We start from the raw sequence: 21,659 nt of genomic DNA, 5'->3' as shown, positions 1-21,659 counted from the left end.
GGTTAAATGAACCCTGGTGTGTTTCTTGCAGGCAATGCTATCTGTTTTCTTTAAAGCATCAGATGGTCCTTCTAGAAATCAGTATGGGGGCATCATACAGACTCCATGTGTGTCAACCTGACCCCAGGCCCTCTGGCCAATTGCTGTTATGGGAGATGTTCGCACATCAGTGGTTTTGTGCACACAGTTGTCCAGAATTGGTGCAAAAAAGTAGGTCATTGATTCCTCGTCTGGATATGGGCCTGACCCATCTCCTCTGCCAGTCCCTGTGAGCATCATGCTTCTTCAAGTTTTTCCAGTGAGTCTGTGTAATCAATCTTAGCCCACCGCGAATAACCCTCAGCGAGGACTCACAGCTGCGGATTAAGTCGTTTGGTGGTAAAACTTGTAAAAAAAATCTCCCCAGTGGGTCTTCCCTGATCACATGAATGGTCATGCAAACTTCGAGCATCCTTGAAGCCCAGAGGGAATACAGTCAGTGCTCTGTGAGCCCAGCCACCATTTCACATGATAATTTCAACAAAAAAATCAACTTAAAGCAGGACGGCAGTTCCCAGGATGGACTTCCAAGAGTGCAGACTGGAGTCACAGAGGTACCTGTCCATGAGTCGTTTCTCCTGCCTGTCGTTCTGAGTGGACCCAGGGGATTTATGTGTGGTTCCAGGAGGGTGGGTGGCCAGCCAGGGAAGCCTGGTGGACCGAGAACGATGGAAAAGCCTGCAGCATCCTTTCATGTGAGGATCTGTTGCTAATCTCTGACTATTTCCTGTAAATTGTGTTAATAGGTGAACAAAATTAAACCTTCAGTTATAGATTTTGTTATGTGGCAGCCAGAAAAGGGTTGAGTGTTGGGTTTGAGCTTGGTTTGAGGGAGGAGTGGGATCTGAAAGCTATAGATGCTGTTTTAAAGCTTTCCTTCAGTAATGATGATAATGAATGACGTAAGCCATTCCTTAAGGCTGATGATTAATCCTAATGAATATGTTTCATACATATGTTTCACAGCTGTCATTAAGCTTCCATTTTAACCACTCTTCCCCTTTCCCTGCTCCCACCAATGCCTGCAATCTGCAAACTCTTATTCCCTGTAGGTATTTTGATCGAGAAACAGACAGGTAACGATCCCGGTGTCAGGCTGTAAGCCATGCAACTGTCAGTTCATATTGTGTCTGACAGTCATTGACAGCTTGCTTCTTCAGTTTTACTGAGATTAATATTCTTCACATGTTTTATTTATATTTACTGATCTTGCTGCAGTGAAATTTTAAAGAGACATTTTCGTGTTAAAATTCCCTGCTAAAGATCAAATCTGCATTTTCTTCAAAATTTAGATTTACATTTTGTCAATATTACTTGTGGAACTTTTGCACGTTCCTAATGGCCTGATCATATGCATGATGCTTTATTCATACAGTGGTCAATAAGTCTTATCCTGATAAACCCCCAGGATCATCATCTTGGGAATCTCCTCATCCTTGGAAACACATCTGCACACAGTTAACTTGAAACAAGGCAGCATCTTCACAGCAGAAGACTACACGGATGCATATAATTATTCATGTGTGCAAGGATTTGAAAGATTCAATTTCTGTAAGAGTAACATTGACTACCAGGTAATGCTATGGAACTTTAAAGTATTCACCTGAGTAAATGATTGCAAGAGAGCCTTTGTACTCTCTGATGAAACTCTCATAGTTTTCTGTCCATTTGGGCTGAATCACCAGCTTTCTACATGCTTGGACTGAAATAGCACCAAGCCAGGATGTTGGAATTGTAAATAGAATGCAGGAAATTATACTTAAGCCAGAAGAAGCTTAAACACAAAAGATAGAGATAACTGGAAATTTGGGGGGAAAAAAAAATCTAATTTTATGCCCATTTTTATAAAAATAGCAATAGGTTATTGAAATAGTTTACATTAAAATAATGTTTGAAAAATGTAGAATTATATATCTATGTATATAAACACATATTTTTACATTACTTAAATGCAAAGACAAAAGCTGAATCTTATTTTTCTGCTATGGCTGCTTTAAAAAGCACTAGTCAAATGCCCACTCTTTAGTCAAGGATTTTTATTTGTTGTCCTATATGAGTGCAGGCTGACTTATTTGACCCAATGTAGGGAAATACAGGTCTTCATATTGAACATCTTTGTATGTTTATGAATTGGAAACTTTCCACTTCAGGACTACTTCTAACCCCTGTGATGTTTCAAATAGCTTGTCTCTTGACTTCCCTGACAAATTAGCCAATTCCAACCTCATCCAGCCTTGAGATGACAGTGGTGTTTTATCTCTTTTTGCCTTCCTTTCTCTCCCAGTCTCCATCATGAAGTTCAACAAGGCGAAGTGCAAGATCATGCACATGGGTCAGGGCAACCCCAAGCACAAATACAGGCTCGGCAGAGAATGCATTGAGAGCAGCCCTGAGGAGAAGAACTTGGGGGCGTTGGTTGATGACAAGCTCAGCATGACCCAGCAATGCATGCTTGCAGCCCAGAAATCCAACCATGTTCTGGGCTACATCAAAAGAAGTGCAGCCAGCAGGTTGAGGGAGGTGGGTCTGCCCCTCTACTCTGCTCTCTTGAGACCACCTGGAGTTCTGTGTCCAGCTTTGGGGCCCCCAACTTAAGAAGGATATGGACCTGTTGGAGAGAGTCTAGAGGGTGGCCACAAAGATGATCAGGGGCGTAGAGCACCTCTCCTATGAAGACAGCCTAAGAGAGTTGGGTTTGTTCAGCCTGGAGAAGAGAAGGCTCCAGGGAGACCTTATAGAAGCCTTCCAGTACCTAAAGGGGGCCTACAGGAAAGGTGGAGAGGGACTTTTTAGAAGGGCATGTAGTGATAGGAGAAGGGGTAATGACTTTGAACAGAAAGAGGGAAGATTTAGATTAGATGTAGGGAAGAAATTCTTCACTATGAGGGTGGTGAGACACTGGAACAGGCTGCCCAGAGAAGCTATGGATGCCCCATCCCTGGGAGTGTTCAAGGCCAGGTTGTAAAAGGGGCTTTGACCAACCTAGTTTAGTTGAAGATATCCCTGCCCATGGCAGGGGGCTTGGAACTATATGATCTTTATGGTCCCTTCCAACCCAAACTATCGTATGGTTTTATGATTCGATGTATTTTTCCTATTGCCATGGTAATACAGCTAGGTACACAGAGAAGAGCAACAAGCCAATTGCATCTAAAACTTTGCACAATGGCAGAACTGCTAGCTAGATAAAGGGCATTGCTGATACATGGCTCCTGCAGAAATATTGGCTGGGAGGTGGTCTCCTTTTTTATCTCCTCTCCTTACCAAGCATTTATAGGTGAAAACACAAATGAGGAGATGAAAGACAACACATCAGGATTTCTAAAACAGGTATAGGAGAGGAAATTAGCATAAAATAATAGTACAGTAGCACAAAAGTGTGACATTTCATTCAGATCATCAGCTCTTGCAGCCTCTAATGAAAATATGGGTGATTTAGAACTTCTTCAGTGAAAATAACTCTGCCCGGGACCTCAGAGAGGGGACGTATTGTTAATGAAGGAACAGTGGCACAAACAAACAAGGACACAGAAAAAACAATGAATCATTGGAAAGCCCCTCCATTTAGACTGATAATACTCTTCATAGTCTTTGGTGTGAAATGAACAATAATTTACCCTTCAGTGAGACTTCAAGACAGCTTTCCCCCCACCCCCCCCAAATAATTGTAATAAAGTAGTGCAAACGGAGATTCCTTTGATTTTTCCTAAACTGAAAGGAAACAGCAGATGAATGAGCTGTAGCTTTTTACTCTTCTGGATGGGTTTCATTTACATTCAGTTCATTAATTACTTTTAGGGAGAAAAGGTCTGGCTTATTTTCAGCAAAAGAAATGCTGATCATTCTCTTAGGGATATTATAAGAATGTCGAGGAAAGCCATAAATATTTTATAAAGACTGACAATAGAGTTTTCTGTACTACGGAAAAGTCAATGATTTTTGAAAAGGGATATATAATGATTTTCTACCTAAATGCAAAAATGAGTTGGCAGTTATTTTAATATTAGTTAATAAATATTGACATTAGTAGTTCAATGAGTGTAATAAGGCATATTGGATGTTGGATATTGGAAAGTCATGACTTGTTCAGCAGTATTATTACGAAAGCTTAACTATTTCCACTGAAGCTATTAAGCAATCTTTGCAGGAAGCCTCAGTAACTTCTCAGAATAAATCCAATAAGACTATGCAAGAACTAACATATGCTCTCTGCATCATATTGTGAGCTCATCTATTTTGCTGTCTGACTTTAAAACAGCATTGCACAACAGGTTATGTGTTTATGGCATCCTCATACAAAATCAGCCTTAATGCAAAACCGGTTTAAAAGGCAGCATCAGGCATATAGGTAATCTGAGTCAGCATACTTTGCCTTGTTTTGTCACACAGTTATTCAGAAACATACTGTTAGGAAAAAAAACAACAACAAAAAAGCTATAAAATATCCAGAGGTCATCCAGAGTCTGAAATGTCAGCTGTTATTCATGTTGTTAACATATTATTGCAGAGACAGTCAGAAAGTTATTATTCCATGATGACTCTTGAGTTTTCAGAAGCTTTTAGTCCCAAAGTTACGAGCCCCCCACCAAAGCCAAAATCCACAACTGGTTTCAGAACTGTTGCATTTCTGGTGAAGGATGCCCCTGGAATACCTGGTACCATACGAATTAAAAATGACATTATTCTTGTTGGCTTTAGGGCTGATAATTACTGTCTGCTGAGAACACACAGCAGTGAATCGTGGGAGAGGAAACAAAGTGAATGGAATCCTGGTGCTTTGGCTAGAAGTTCATTAACAGACACTCCAGCAACAAACGGACCAAATCTAAAAATTGAATTTTTTTTCAATATAAAATTTCCATCAGAAAATTCCTTAGCAGCAATACTGTTTCCTAATAAAACAGCCCCAGTCTCTAAACAGTGTATTTTTTAGGGACCAGCACATCCTTGTCCCTGGATACTCACTCTTGTCTTCCTCTCTTCAAAAGCCCCTGCTACGCTGGCATGGATGCTCACTGAGCTGGATCTAGCTGAAAAATAGCCTGGTTTTGACAGTCTTTATCCTGATCCAGGTGAAATTGTTCAAAATAAAGCGTGAGAGCGGGAGAAACTGAAGTGGGCTGATGTAAGAAACGCTGCTCACTGATGGAGAGCGATGACCCTGTCTCTGTGAGCACTACTACACCATCCTCACCTTGAACTTGGCTACATATTCCCTGACCCTGCTCTTCTGCTGGCCCTGCTGCTCCCCTGACCTCACTGTGACTCGATTTAAGGTCTCAAAACAGCTGAAAAGTAACCCAGGGGAAAAAAAAAAAGCTATTTGCTTAAATGGGCTCAATAAGGGGTCCCTCCCAGGGAAGAGGGAGGACCCTCACTGGCTCCATCAGCTTAAAACTGTCTTGAAACTGCTTCCCCGGGTGTCTTGCCAGGGGCTGCATAAGAGCAAGAGGAGCAGTTTCTGCATAGCAATGTTTAGTCCTGGCTAATTTTAAAACGTAATGTAAAAAGCCTTCCTTTCTTTAAAAAATGGGATTTGTGACTCTTTCTTTTAGAAATACACATGCAGTATAAATTCATATGGAAAATGTGTTGATTTAGAAAGTGGAGTGAACAGAGGGGGGAGAAAAACTAGAGAGTCTCTCTTAGTCTTGGTATTATGAAGAATGCCAAGTCTGGTTTTCCCCTGTTTGGGGATAAGGACATTGGAGGTTTTTGAGAAAGGGACTGGCATTTTATTATGAGCTTTTTCACAGTTTAGATGAACTGGGAGTGATACTAGAATTTTAAGAAAGGTTTGGGGTTTTTTTCTCCTATATGATTTTCCGTGCTGAAGTTAAACAGCTGTTGCAAGTAAGAAGGAAACATATTTTTCCCACTACATCTTTTGATTCCACCAGATGAACTGAGTTTCTTTGGCATTATTTCTTTTTTAAAAAAATTCAAAAGACTAGGCAGTTAAACTTAACCCAGATATAATTTTGCTGGTTTAAAGTTACTTTAAAACAAAGGTCAGATTTGGCCAAACCTTTTAATTGCTCACGACCCCATTATTTTCTGTCCCAGTTTCCTCCTCCCTTTAACTATATGTCCCATTGTTTCACTAGGGATTGAAGTTAGATTTACTGGCTGACAATTACAAAGATTGCTCTTTAGCCCCTTTGCCCCTTTCCCTGTTTTAAAAAATAACAGGAGAAGGATGGAGAGGGGAGAGGGAAGCCTCAGAGGGGTTCGTTTTTTGGGTTTTTTTTTCCCAATCTCCCTGTAGGCTGCTGGTGTTATACCACTTCTTTTTAGGAAAAGTGCAAATACAAGCCAATCAATTCCCTTCAGCTTCACAGGACTGCAGCTTCCTTGGACAATGCAAACATTCAATTGCCTTGTTAACTGTCCCATCTGATTTTATTAGATTTTTTTTTCCCCTGCACTATTGTTTTTCATCATTTTTATACATATTTACCCTTATGTTATGTTTTTGCTGTCAGCCAGAGCAACAAATAGGCTTTTATTAGCCTGCAAGCCACACAGAGGGGAGCAGGAGTGGTCAGCACTGGGTGTACAATCACCTCCCCTCCTGTATTACTAAACCCCCTGCACCACAGTGGGATTCACTCCCCAAAGAGATGAAGTTCTCACCGGGTCCTCCTCCCCCTTCAGACTTTCCACTGGCATGAGCGCAGGCATTTGCTTTCATTTATGACCGTTCGCAGAGACTGTGGGGGACGTGCTGGGTCAGCACGTCCTATAACTCCTCTGGCCAGCAGAAGTAACCACGGGGGCTGCCACCACCCCCAGGAGGTCCCCCTCAGCCACAGAGGGGTTACGCTTGGTTTCGGTTGTGGCAAATTCCTCTCCCGGCAAATTTCCCACCTCAGGAGTCCCCTTTGGGGGTTTATATCATCATGAGATTACACCGACCAGGACTGAATCTGATCCCGTATTTATATCCAAACAGCACATAAACCAGCAGTAAAACTGCACACAGACACAAATAACACATGCTTGCACATCCTCTGCTGTGTTGCGATCCTAGTGATGCTGATACTGGTGTCCGGACACTTCAAACCTTGGTTTTAAAGAATTTGTAACGCGTCCATTAAATTGCAGCCTTTGCTGAACCTGTCAAGAAGGGTTTCTGTCCCAAATGGAAACTGTCCAAAAAATTATGCATGGACGTTTTAAAGTTATGCAAGGTCAGAAAATACAAACAGAACAAAACAAAATTTAAAAAATGTTGGGTGATTGAACAGCCCCAGGACAAAACTGTGAGCTAGTGGAGACCATTCCTTTCAATCATACACACTTAGCTACATGAAATCAGGGCAGCAGTGAATTACATGTGGCTGAGGTAGGGTCATCCTCCCCCTCAAACACTGTTTAGATTCCAGTTTTCTAAGCATTTTCCATCCTGCCTTCATTTTAGGCTAATAGCTGGAGTGAAAAAAAAAATGCTCCATTGAAATGGGTGGGCAGGTGAAAGTGTCCTTGTTTTGCCTGCTACAGCAAGAGCAAGCTCCGGGTTGCAGGGGGAGACAGGTGGTGTGTCAAACCCATGGCTGGCTGGGATTCAGTGCTTGCATTAGTACATGCTCCTGCCTGTGCTATCGACAGATGTCCCAGTAGCAAAAGCCCATCCCTTTTTCCCCCAAACACTGGCAACAACAGCTAGGCTGAAGACAAAGCGAAGTACTAAGCACACGCTGATTCATAGGTGCTTTTAGAGAGTTTGGTGCGCAGATGAATTATGAATTTACGATCTCTCCCACTACCCAAACTGGCCCTCTGACATAAATTGCCATTCCTGGTTTTCAGTGATTTTCCCCTTCTTTAGTTGAATCCTAAACTCAGTTAATCTCTGCTCGCTGGATTAGTAAAAACATTTTTGTCTTCTTTCGAGCTGCACTTTTTGTGATCTGTATTTTTAAATTCCTAACAAGCAAGTTGGAAAGGAAATACTAAATGTTCACTGGCTATGACTGTGAAATCAAATCAACCACAAGTGACTTAAAGTTTTATTGATGAAAATTGATAAATGCAAGGTCTAATTTTTTTCTGTTTTTTTTTCATGTAAGTGAACTCTGAAAGGCTTTTGAAGCAAGTGTAAAAAAGAAAAAACAAAACCCAAAATAACTCTATCTAAAATCGTATCTCCAAAGAAAATTATCTCAAAATAAAGAAAAAGGTCAAATAACTAATAATTTAGAACTTGTGCATTCAGCTTCCACTGAGTACAACCATTTTGCAAGCTGAAGGCACTCTGGAGCCAGTGTAAACCAAAAACACCAGGATGTTGAAAATTAAAGCTCTAGGCCTGAGCACAAACTGCCTCCCTGTGTATGTGTTGCAGCACAAACAATACCTTGTGTTGGGAAAACATCACTCCCCCTCTGTCCAGGGAAGCCTGGCAGACATAGCAGCAGCAAGACATGAAAAAGCTGGAGTTTGAGCTGTACCTCTGTCATTACCTCCCCACCTCCCATGGAAGGGAGGTCCCTGGACAGGGTTTATAATACTCCGATTTCTCCTGCCGTAATTTGATGAACAACTTTTCAGGAAGGCTGCCAGCAACCTCCTGTTCCCCTTCCCCTGCCACTGTTTCATTATGTCCTTGGCCTTGTACTGGTTTGTCCAGCCACATGGTGAACTGGATGAGGAAGCTGAATCCCTAGAAAAAGTCAACGTTTATTCTTATAAATGTGTTTCTTATATGTTTCCTATTTATTTGTCTATTTTATCTTTTCTGGGTGTGTTTTGTTTGTTGTTGTTGGTTATTTTTATTTTTTCTGGAGGACCAGGTCTGCCATCCAGCCTCCTGCCCAGCCAGGACAATATGGCAAGAGAGACACAAGAGGAATGAGTTGCTGTTGAGGTTCAGAAATGGCACAGGGCAGCTAAAGCATCCTCCAGCCCAATGAGTGCCAGATGAATGGCTTTAGTCCATTTGAAGACCTGCTGCCTGCTATGGTTAGTGTATATATATATATATATATATATATATATCAGCATGTCTGCAAACACCAATTCTCTGCTGAATTGTCCCTAATTTACACCAAAGCAACATGAAGGCAGCATATCTGCAGAACACTGCTGCCTGACTGCTGTTTTGACTTGCTTTGCACAGCTGTGAATACAAGGTAGAAGGCAGTGGAAAATTAGGAACAGAATGGCTAAGGATGTTATAAACAATGCCTGTGAGGTTAATTTAAATTTAGCTTATGTTTCTCAAGAGCTATTAATGAGAGATCGCTTTGCATTCTTAGAAACGGGGAGGGGGTGGTATCCAAGTAAATTGACACTGTTATCAAAACAACAAAAGAAATCCCTGGAGGCCATTTAGAAGCTGTCTGAACCAGGTTTCCCAAATAATGTTAATTGTGTTCTTCCCTGCTAGTGTGTTAAAGCATGCATATGAAGATATAAGCAATAATAACAGAACGCACGAAGTCACACATACATGATGTGCTGCATATTCTTCTTGCTCTTCTTCCTTCATCACTCAGGGTACTTATATCTGCCTGCTGCTCTGACGTTACTCCTTTCAAAGGAATAATTGCAGAGAACAGACTTCACTCTTTGGTTTATTGGCAGCTGAAAGCACTCGAGGACTGCAAGGATTAAGTCTTATATTTAGAGGGACACCTTTCTGTTTCATGTTCTTGGGAAAGCTAGTGGTTGTTAGGGATGCATGGGCAAGTGTGTGACCAGCTTAAAAATGAAATGTTTTTTTTTAATGACTCAGTGTTTATTTTATTTTTATATGTTTTTACTTTCATTTAACTTAACATCAAATCCTTTTTCTTTCAGGTACCCTAAGAAAGGTACGAGGTTCTTTAAATACCAGCTTAATCCTCCACTTGCTCTGCTCCTCAGACACAGCGCTGCAGAACGTAATGGACAAATGCTTCTGATTATACCATAGTTTAAAATGCATTTTCCAATTACATGAGCATATAACATTATCTAAACAAATAGTCTAATTGTGTATACATATGCAGCTTTTTAATAGGATGGTGCAATCAAAATTGCCATACAATTCTTAAGGTCCAGTATTTCAAATGTATTATTAATCTCTTAATGAAAGCATGTGAACTGCTCCATGCTTCACTGTAGAAATCCCTTTTTTCATTTTCTTTTTTTTGTTGTTGTTGTTTTTTTGTTTTACCTTTTACTGAATGCAGGTAGCAGATTGTTTTGGCCTATTGGAAACAATTAAATCAAAGTCCATGGGGCTTTCTACAGCTGTATTTAATAGAGAAGGGCAGGCTCCTTTCTGCTGGTTAAAGTGGTTGCTGTGATGCACAGTTATTTTTATTTTTGTGAGAAAGTGAGATTTTGAAACCTTAGAAATAAATGATGGACTTGGCAGGGGAAAAATAATCGGTTATAAGTCAGCATAAATGCAGTGGTCTGTATTTACTCTGTGGTGTGTATCTAAATTTCTATTTTGATTCAGGAATTTAGCCTGATAGATTAATCTATGTTTAGTGAGAGATGCAACTCATGCTACCTGTTTCAACAGTGAATTTGCATTAAATAAGATGGGTAAGAGGAAAGCTGAATGCCCCATTTGCACATTAAAAGCTGATCATTAATCCTATATTTTAACCTTACAACTGTCAGGAGCTATTATTTCCCCAAGAGCCTGACAGTTCAAGGGATAAACTGGAGTGGGTCCCATTATAAAGGTCTATGAATAGACGTCAGAATAGTTTGCGCATCAAACCACAAAGGCCATTAAATGCGATACTTTAAGAATCAACTTATAGCTAAATTAAAGCTGAGAGATGTGAATCTTAGGACAGATTTTAATAAAGCAGAAAATGTGACATATAGGGAGGCATTTTAAATACAGCTAGGCAGATGTAAAGATTTGGGGGAAAAAAAAACCAAACAAGTATTCTTAACCATTAAAAAAAATATGTTTTCAGCCTAGTGCTTGGAAAACCATGCCGCAGTTTGCCATAGCAAAGAGATCAAACAAGGAGAGATGCTGAATTGCTGCTTTCAAAATTATGTTCTCAAGTAACTCTAGAGCAGATCAATAAGAGAGCTGATAGCTTACGAGACAAGTCAACAAATGCAATGCAAGAGGACCAAAGAGCTGTCTTTGTACAAAAAAATTAGTCTCTAACAGGACATCCTGCTGAGTTTTATCTGAATTCATTAGGCTTGAAGACTGAGATCTGCTAATACCACATGAAAAGTTCCAGGCATTTGCAAAACCAAATCAAATGTGATGCTGTATTTAAGCTTGTTAAGAAGTTGAAGTTAATGCTAAAACCTGCTTAAATGGGCTATCAGGAAACAACGCTGCACAAGCGGTACCATATCCACACTTAAAGAAAGCTGAAAGAAATCATGTAAACTCTGTGTAGTTCTCGTGAGGCTTTTAAACACCACACTAGACTGACCCTCCAAAAATAAATGTTGGGAAAATAACATGATTCTCCAGTATGTTACTTCTGCTTTCCCCCAATGGGTTTCAAACCAAGTCAGGGAATCGGCCCCAACATATGTAATTACAAGGGCAGAAGTGCAGAAAGACTGACAACTTCACTGTACTGGGAACAAGTTTGTTGTCTCACATTAATTTCTACAATTTCTTTCTCTTAAGTAGTTTATATCTCAGAGTCCTCAAAACAGGGTGTGCTTTAAAAATTATACATCTTCCTCTGCATTCTGAAAGTTAGCAGTTGTTTATTATCCAAAATAGACTACTGACATAAAAATGAAATCACAATTTGTTTCCATAGCTGAAAATGGAGCTCCTCTCTTACTGCAGCTGGAAGAGGTGAAGACAAAGAGAAGTTTATCATAGACAGTTCCTTCAGCTTGTTTTGTTTAGAGCCAGCTCAGTCATAAATGTAAACTACAGAAAGCTTCTCATTTTGTACTTCACCTATTACGGATTTTAGTATTCCGGGAGAGGGAGAACTGAAAGCTCTGTGCTGTGGTTTGACCATAATGCCTTGTAAATCATTGTCTCTGATAAATTTGGATTAGCTATTCCTGCCTTTTTTATATTGTCAAATGCAATTAACTGTTAACAACTGCATGGTCTAGTAATATTTGATTCTTTTGAACTGAAGGCATGTTGTCTATAGGCATGAGTCTGTGTGAATGTATAAACACACATTAAAGGAATTAGGTACTTTACTATGCTCTTAAGCTGTCTAAACAAAATAGAAAGTGCCAGTACTGAGGATGTCTGTTCACTCAGCTCCTTGTATGTGTACATTATGGTATCATCTTTAATAGCACAGCCACATACTAATTTTACTGCAAAGCATAATTTAAGTTTCAGGAATTAGCAGCAATTCAATAGTTTGTTACTTTCAGAGTTCAGTTTTTTTATCCCATGCCTTATTTACCGTATGGTATTCAAACACTTCCCTCAAAAGCAATAATTAAATTCCCGTGACATTTTCTGTGGCAACCAGTTCTGCAATATTTGAACACTTCATGAACATAAATTAATTTACCTCCCTCTTAGCAGTTTCTTTTAGAACTCATTCCAACCTTACTGTTCTGAATTCTTAGTATAGTGAAATCTTGGCTTAGCCCCTGTAATCTGTCCTGAAATAATATATTCGAGCATAAAATAGTGAGGACACTAGTCTATAACTGAGGACATGGCATATGTGGTTCAGTCGGCGCTACCAGCTGTAAGAAACCTGAGCATCCTCAGTTACAGCAGAATCTTCTTAGAATTTAGCGACTCCAGTTGAAGAGGTAGTGATGGAACATGTGCAAACTGTGATTTTTCACAGACTTATAACACAGCCAAATGTATAACAAGAATAGCAAAACGCAAAGCTCTAGTACAGGGAACCTCTACAGATTTTTCAGGCTCTGGTTTCAAACTGTGGAGGTGCTAGAACAATTCCCAGAGAAGATACAGAATGGTTAAAGATGAGCAAAACAACCTGGTTTCCGTTAATCTCATTCTCAAAAACAGCTAAACAGTTTTGGCTGAATTTGTCATTAAAATTCAAGCCTGAATCAGACACTCTGTATGCAAATGACAGCAGAAATGGCTAAACTCTGATAAAATTTAGCTGTCTGCCAAGACAGGCTTACAAAGGCAAAGTGTCAGGTAGTTTTGCCCTTCAGTGCTGTGGATATACACAAATGTAAAAATCTTGTTATGGGTAACACTGTGTGTGTGATATAGATGTGTATGTGCCATGTGAGTGCAAATGGACCTGTGCAAATATATGCAAAAATCATACATTTTGTCTTGTTCAAGATTATCACCTATATACAGTGACCATGTATAAATCGGGATCAGTTATGCAAGCAAACAGGTCTGCTGCTTGAGAGCCACTCGGCAGCAATGGTACTTCCTACTTCAGTACAAACAGGATGGTCCAGATTATAATCTTATTAAGGAGAATAGATTCAGAAATCATGTCCTACTTTTGTTAAATGCAGCACTGATACGTTACATGGATTGCTTATGGTTTGAAAAGCTAGCTAGGTATCTGGCTTGCAAAAATGGCCTGATTCATTTGCGAAATTCTAAATATTACCATTAACAGAACTTTCTTCTTTAAACCCATAAATCAAGGTGTGTTTAAAAAAAAAAAAAAAAAAAAAAGAAAAGGTTGTGTTTATCACCTGTAAAGAAGTTCTTGCTGTCTTTTGTTGCAGAGAGCCAAGTGTAATCGCCATGAGAGGAAACGATCCAGTTCAGCAGCAGCCTCGGCAGGAAAGCTGCCTGCCAGGTGCGTGAAGTGTAAGAATATCTGTGCTGGCTATGTACGCACCAAGGGTTTGATTTGCATTAAAACAGTGCTGAGTTGGAGGGAAAAGAATGAAAGAGAGAATAGGCACCTACTCCACCACCCTGTCTCTGCCTGCTGAAAAGGTTTGGGTTTCACTGCAGAAACACAAATACAGCATGAAGCTAAATAATTAAAGCCTGGCATTACAGGCCAAAGTCATTTCTTGTTATCAGGAGAGTATTTTTTTGTGTGCAACAGACAAAGCTTATTTTGAAAGATTTCAAATGTCTTCCTAAGAGAAAACATAATCTCTCCTAGCATTTGCAAAACTTGTATTACCCTAGGAAAAAAAAATACCTGACACCACTGAGCACATGGACTTATCTGCAACCTAATACTGTTATTGTAAGAGTTTGTATAGCTCACTTCCTGCTTTTAGGCTTACACAACAGGATATTTAAATCACAAAGACAATGAAGAAATGAGGCAAAATGCTCTTGATATTAAAAATATTCCAGTTGCCCTACTGCTCTAATTCCTTACAAAGTGAGTCGCAGAATTAATGAGTAAACACAAGGTCATTCCTGGAGTCGCGCTGCCTAAACAAACTTCAGGCAAATTAAAGGCAGCCAGCAGGCAGGTTCAGGGTTTATCAGCTGTCCCACTATGCTGTGAAAAACGTATAACTTACTATTATAATGGCAGCCACTACTCCTTACTACTGTTAACAGTCTGTCACTGTTCCCATTGTTAACTTGGTCTTCGGGGTTTAATATCTCACCTGTATCAAATTGCATCAGGTCGAAACTTGGCACACGGGTGTGTTCAGATGGTACACTCTTTTTTTTTTTTTAATTAAATTAGATCAATCAGGTCTAAGAAATATATGCTTTTCCCTTTACTTTCAGGCACTCTTTATGGGCTTCTCAAGTCTGGACACAAACAAAAGTTTAACTTTTCATTGAAAAAGTCCCTAAGTATTATTCAATTGGTCCATTGAATCTTCTGGTTCCTATTCAGTTTGTTTGACCATGTTATTTTTATTGTACAGGTCTTTATCTGAGTGGGCACTTCTCAGCTTACGCTTTCCTGATCTACCACCTTTGAATACTGGGAAAAAACGAATTAACCCATAGTGGATTGCCATTAGACCCTGTTTTTTTCTCTGGCTTGTCTTTGGGACAGGCTTTCTGTTCTATTCTAAGTATATTTATCCTCTTTTAGCTGTGTGACTGCCTTTCTCTGATTGAACAGCCAGCTCAAAGAAGCTGCAAAAATGCCTCAGCAGTGGTTGTCGTATGGGGTTGTCATATGCAGGGACAGGAGTTGGACTCGATGATCCTTGTGGGTCCCTTCCAACTCAGGACATTCTATGATTCTATGAATGGATATAAACCTTGCTATGCACTGTGTTAAGTAAAAATGCCAAAGCCTGATTCCCAGCACAGGTACCATGCATGACTTGTGCCATGGTTTGCTCTGCTTGGGTCAGAGGAGATCTCAGAGTATTTCATTGTAGCAGTAGTAAGCACAGCTCTCTGAAAGTACTGACCCATTTTGCAGCTACAAAAAAATGACGTTTAGAGAGAAAAACTGACTCATTCAGCAAGAGAGCAGAGTGCACCTCCCCCCTAGCCCCGTACATACGGCTGGGACAGGGTCAGACCCAGCTCAGCGCCCTGTGCGCAGGACAGAGATGCGCTGTTCTGCATCCCATGCTGCAGACAGTGCCCAGGAGAGGGGAGCACGGTGCATCTCATACCACGGGCAGGTGGGCACCGCAGCAAACACAGCCAGGCAGTAATAGCCTGGGATCCAGATCAGCTACATCAGCGACGTGGTCCTTCCTCTCTCCTCATTCATCTGCTCAGCAGAGGGTTCTTCAACCAGCCCTGCCCCTGTGCTGGGACCCAAGCTGTGTGGGGTGAAAAGAGGACAAGTCTTACAAACCCTTGGTAAAGACTGAGTATCTACTCATGTGCAGCTCACGTGAAGTTCAACTTAGATTAATAGTTGCTGTTCTAAACGAGTTTTGCATTATCGATGAAACAAATGCACTAGTATGAGGATGAATGTAACTCATTCATGGGTTTATGGGCCCAAAGGTCAGGGAGTAGAGGACTCTGCAATAGCTTTGATGGTTACATTCTTCCATTCATATCTCTGATAAAGTTTAAGTGTAAAACTCATGGAATTTTGCATTAACTGTACATCTGAGGAAACTGCTAAATGCACTTATGTGAATCCAGATAAGCAGAAACTTAAGGTTATATAAACTAGTCACACATGCCCTTGCTTTTGATAAAGCAGGCAGCCAGTGGGATTGTATATATGCTAAATAAACGGCATTAGATGAAGTAATGCCTTTTTTGGACATTTTCCACTTTGCATTTGGAAGTCAGAAGGATCTGGAAAACTACATTTTTTAGAAATATGGTGGGAAACTATTAAATAAGAATGTTGCTGTCAGTCTCTTGCATGCAAATCTTACAGGGTCTGGAAATCACCAGTGAACTTTGGAGAGAATTTTACATTTAATATGAACTAAACACATTTAGTAGTAAAGGAGAAAACACTTGGCTACCAACCAAGCAAATACTTCCTTCCAAAAATGTTCTAGTGAGCAACCGAAAACTGAGGTCATTCATGCAAATATCCCAGCCACCAGCACTTTTTTTATAACCAGATTATGGCTACTATGCCCGCCCTACGGCAGAGTGGTGTGGAATCTGAGCTGAAAACCTTTGAAAATAAAGCTAATGTAGTTATATACTCCTTGAAGACGCACTTGTGAAGGAAATGAGGAATGTGCTGGGGTACTGTTAATGCTCTGCCATGTGTCCTCCTCCGAGAGGCAGAGCTGGAAACAGAGCTGATTTCAGGAGCAGATGTTGAGCCGTTCAGTGGGTGGGGGTCTCCAAAACCAGCCAGCTTTGTTGTGAGTCCTGCAGCAGAGCAATTCCCCAGCCCATGACTGAGATCTCACCAGTTGCCTGTCTCTGGTTCTCACAGCTGAGGTCAGTGGCGGGAGCATGGGTTCATATCCAGCTTTTCACACCAGCTTCCACTCACTGACCTCACGTGCACTTGGCACTGGGACCACCATAACAGTGGCTGAGGTTACATGGCAAGAGGGCTCCTGGCCTCTCTTCATGGTACCTTGACCCCTCTTCCCATTTATGCCTGATGTTGTTTCTCCTATGGACTACAGACGTACAGATAAATGTGTGAGGTCAGTTCAACTTAGTGGAGCCTTCAGGAAGTTAAGCGGTAAATGGTGAACCCAGTTCTCCTTAATTCTGTACAACAAAGAAACCAACAAACAGAAACTTTAGCAAGCACACCAAATGGAGCTGCCAGTATGAGCTCATATGCATCCTTCTTCTCTGGAGAGACAAAACATTGGCTTGGACAGTACCAACAGCATCATTCCGCGAGCATTTTTGGCAGCGTTGTTACCACACTTATTTTGCAATGTATTTTTATTATAGCAAGTCCCATCAAAATAAATAGGATCCTGGACTCTTTAGATGGTAGAGGGATTTAGCATGACATATTCTAATGTCTTAGGGAAAAATATGTGGGATATTACACAGCATCACACTTTACAGCAATAAAAGCATGGATAGTGGTACATCTTGTATTACAAGAACATTGTCATACTACTGATGTGAAGAGCAGATCTACCACATTTGACTTTATTAAGTGTAGCCCTTTTGTTATATAAAGCCCCTAGGAGCTAACAGGATGCTTGCACCATTGATATTAATGGGATCCTTTGCAATAAAAATAGTACTCAGTAATCTTTTGCACAGATGAAGGAATCTAAGAGTTGCTGGCATATGTGATAACTGCTTTATTGAGTGAGTACATCACCGCTTTTGTCAGAGAAGGAAACAAAAACGTAAATAGAAAGAAAAAAAAAAAAAGAGGTATTGCTCCATAAGAACAACATTCAAAATATCTCCCAAATAGCCTGTTAATCTCCTTACAAAGCGAGATAAGTGTTTTAGAATAAAAGTGTTGCTTATTCTCACGTAGGGAGCTGCTTTAGTTTGGTTATTCTGCAAACAATTCTGATGGCAAAAGCTATTCCAGCCGGCTTCCTCGGAGAGGAGGGGGGAGGAGGTCTTAACTACATTAGGAGCCTTTTGTTGGTCTGATATGGCTATATTCCCCACCACACTGGTGTTCAGCAGGGTTTCCGGGATAAAATAGAAATCCAAATACCCCTTTCTGTCAACTTGAAAGTTTGTTCTGATTTGAACAGAATTTGTGTACTTACCGGACAATTGAATAGTGTAGTTTAACACTCGGCCTTTTCTGTGCTCGTTTTAAAACACAGAGGGGGGAAAGCAAAGGGGATTATACTGTAGGAAACAGAGAAGCAAAAGTGCACGTTCAAAGTACGCTGCGTATGATTAAAATATCTTCAAATCCTTGCCACAGAAGTTTCTCAAAACCTCACGGTCTCTAAGTAAGGCCTTTGTTGACATGAGAGCCTCACTTGTTACTGAATGCTCCGGGTTTATTAGCTTTGGAGTTTAACAGAGGAAAAAGGCAAACGCCTCACAAAGTCTGTAGCAGACTGACTTCCCTAACTTACTTCTGTCTTTCGAATGCAATGGAAGCAAGAAACCAGAAGCCTTCTGCCGTTTTTGGTTTAAAAAATAATTTTATGCTGATAATTTTATGCCAATGATTTTATACTAATGATCCTGGTCATTTGTTTCAGCCTGTTTCTCTCAGTAGAACGGATTCACACAGTTGATTTGTGGATCCAAACGTGGAAAAAGGAGTAATGAATTTTGCGTGATTTATGGGGAAATTAGAAGAGTAGCCAATTTGGCATAAAATTGTACAGGGAAGAAAAATGGTCTATCAGCAATGAAAGAAATCCTGGGAAGTTTTTGGAAGAGTTCCCATTCTCAAAATAATTTTCCCCAGAACTGTGCATCTTTATTATGACTTATGCTATTGCAAACTACTGCATCTTTAGACATAATCATTGTACTTTAACTCATTTTTAAGTTATGCCTGTTTAGAAATACAGGCTGGAATACACAGTTTTAGGAGTACCAGACACACAGCAACATTTTAGCTACCCACCCTAATCCAGTATTGCATGATTTGACATTAAGAGGTAGCCAGTAGTGGTTAATGCCACACATTTCTGATTCAAATGAGATCCAGAAGGTGGAAAAAAGGTTTGGGAGCTTCTGAATCCTGAGTTTTTGCCGGGCTCACTGAAAGGTTAGCAGGCAGCAGCAAACTTTTTCTCCAGGCTGTGAAGGGATCTGTGTGGATGGACCTCAGTATAGGCTGCAGCATCTGTGCGGTGAGGTAATAAAATCTGGGATTTAGACTTGAAAGCATCTCTATTTATTATTTGCAAATTCTTGTGTGCTTTCAGCAAAATAAATATCTGACGCTGGTTAAGCTTTTCTGTTTCTTCTGCTGCTCGTCATTGCAGATCCACATCCTAGTGCTTATGGCATATTATGTTACAGCCAACCAACTAACTTCCTCTTAAACATGTTATTTCTACTCTGTTGCTCGTGATATTGATGGCTATTTTGACCTTTGCAGTTCTTTAATTACTGAAGCCCTAAAATAGTACACGTCAGGTAAAATATTCTCTTTTTGAAGTTCCTTTTTCCTCGCATGCCTGAGCTGAAAGACCATATAAACCAAGATTATTCAAACACTTAGACCACTGCACAGAATGTCAAGGGAAATTTTGTTAGCGAGAACAAGTGACTGTTTTGTTCCACTTTTACTTTTGAGGTACTTTTTCCTCAGCAGAAGCTGATAGTACACCCACCAGTGCAGTTACCACGCTGTTACAGAAACGGCTCAAAACCTTCCCCTTACGACTCCCCAGAAATGAACATTTGTGAAACTATTTTTTTTCCTGTATTCCTTCATTTCAAGTTCGTGAAACATCACCAAATAATGTGTTTTTTTTAGAGCTGGCAACCAGTTTCCCCAGTCGTACTGGGCAGCGCATTCGCTGTCTCATCAGAGGTCATTTTTAGCTATTGTACCTCTTTGTCTGGTCCAGTTAGAAAAGCGCACAAGCACTCCAGTACTATCAGTTATGCTTGGAGGAACATAAGAAGGGCGAGGGGGAGGGGAGGCTACACAAACTCAGAAATAGCCCGTTTCTTTGCTTTGAGAGAGTGCAGCCTGCTAACAGCCAGGTCCAGCCTGCCAGAAAATTGGTGTACTGCAGTCTTAGGATTGGTAGACAGCATGAAAAAACCCAGGCCACAGAAACATGCCCTCCCAAAGATCTCTCTTTCTCAAAAAAGGAAAAAAAAAAAGTCTCTTAGAAGTGGCATCCTTATTGAATTTGTCTTCATTGAAATTAATTCTACGTTGTGGCCTAGTTCTTTTTTATTTCTGAACCTATTATGGGCCACATCTGTGGAAGTCTGTATCAGCTATTCTGAAACCAGCTGCTGCTGAGATTCTTCCAGTTAAGCTGAAATTAAGAGCAGGTTTGTGGGCTCCCTACCTGCTGTGAAGCCGTGATATAGTTTGTAAAATTACATATGGGTGAGAAAATCTGACTGCCAGGGCTTGAAAAGTTGGTACTATATACAGCATTTAACATGAACCTAAAATAACCATGTACACTGGGACTCTACTTACTTTGTAATATTAACTTTTTCTGCTCTCTTCCTCCGTGTCTTTGTAAAAGCAATGTTGAATAACATGATGTAAAAAAAAAAAAGTGGGTTTGAGAGGATCAAAGCACAAAAATCAAAATCAGGTTATATCCTAGCAACTGTGCTGATGGTCAGGGCAAATATGAAAGACATTCGAGTTAAAAAAATTAATTCTTCAAGAAAAGTCTCTGGATTATTTCTGCCATGAGGAAAAGCTCATTACATGCCATAAATAAGATGTTGGAGACAAACACCAATCATCTTTTGTCATTAAAGAAATGCCATTAATAGCAAGGAGACAACCTGTATGAGTAAAAGGTAAAGAGGATATGGAGGATATGATCAGATCCTCACACCCAATACAATTTGTCATCAGATATGCCCAAGTCATTTATAATAAATTCTCCCAAAATATGTGCAGCCCTTCAAATGGAAAATTATTTTCCAATCTGTTTGCTAGATTTGTGCCTAAATTAACAGGGCGTAAGAGCTTGACCTCAATCCATACAGACACCGGCGTCCAAAACTTTGCTGGGTTGTGGTGTGTTTTCATAGCACAAACTCTGGAAGCAGCCTGACACTGCACAGCTACTGAGGCATGACCAAAGGAGAGAGAAAGATTTTTGTGGCACACATGAGAAGTCGACGTATTTTATCAAAGAATACACGCTTGTTATTGATTGAAACCATTTTGTCTCAGAGGGAAATTTGTGCCACCCACATAAACCCTGGCAGAGCACCAGTGTTGGAGTGTCTCATTTTAATTGGAGTCAGAAATTTTAGTTTCTTGATAAAAAGCATCACTGGGAATATTTCTGTGTGGTGATCTGCAGATGTACATGAGTATTACAGCTGCCTGTGACTTCCAGTTTGTAACTTCTGCTCATGGCTCTTCGTATTTTCAAATATACCAAGAAAAAGTGTGATTTAGAATTTAGAAGATTATTTGTTTTCAGGATTTGTGAGCTCTTTTTTTCTGACCCAAGCACACTTTGAAAACAAAATTTCTGGTTTAGATTAAAATTGATATATATTGCTTCATTGGCAGAACTGGAGAACTAAAGCTAAGGGCTGTGTTTAGAAAGGGTTGTTGAGAGACAAATACAAAGGGATGACTCCAAGGAAAATGCTGGTCTGAGTCTTGAGATGGCGAGACTGATTCCTCAAAAAAAATCAAGAGCCTCAACCCATCCTGGATTAGCATTACTTAGATACGTTC

The sequence above is a fragment of the Nesoenas mayeri genome (genome assembly GCF_963082525.1).
Source record: "Nesoenas mayeri genome assembly, chromosome: 2".
Classification (NCBI taxonomy): domain Eukaryota; kingdom Metazoa; phylum Chordata; class Aves; order Columbiformes; family Columbidae; genus Nesoenas; species Nesoenas mayeri.
Note: the sequence above shows the minus strand (reverse complement) of the source record.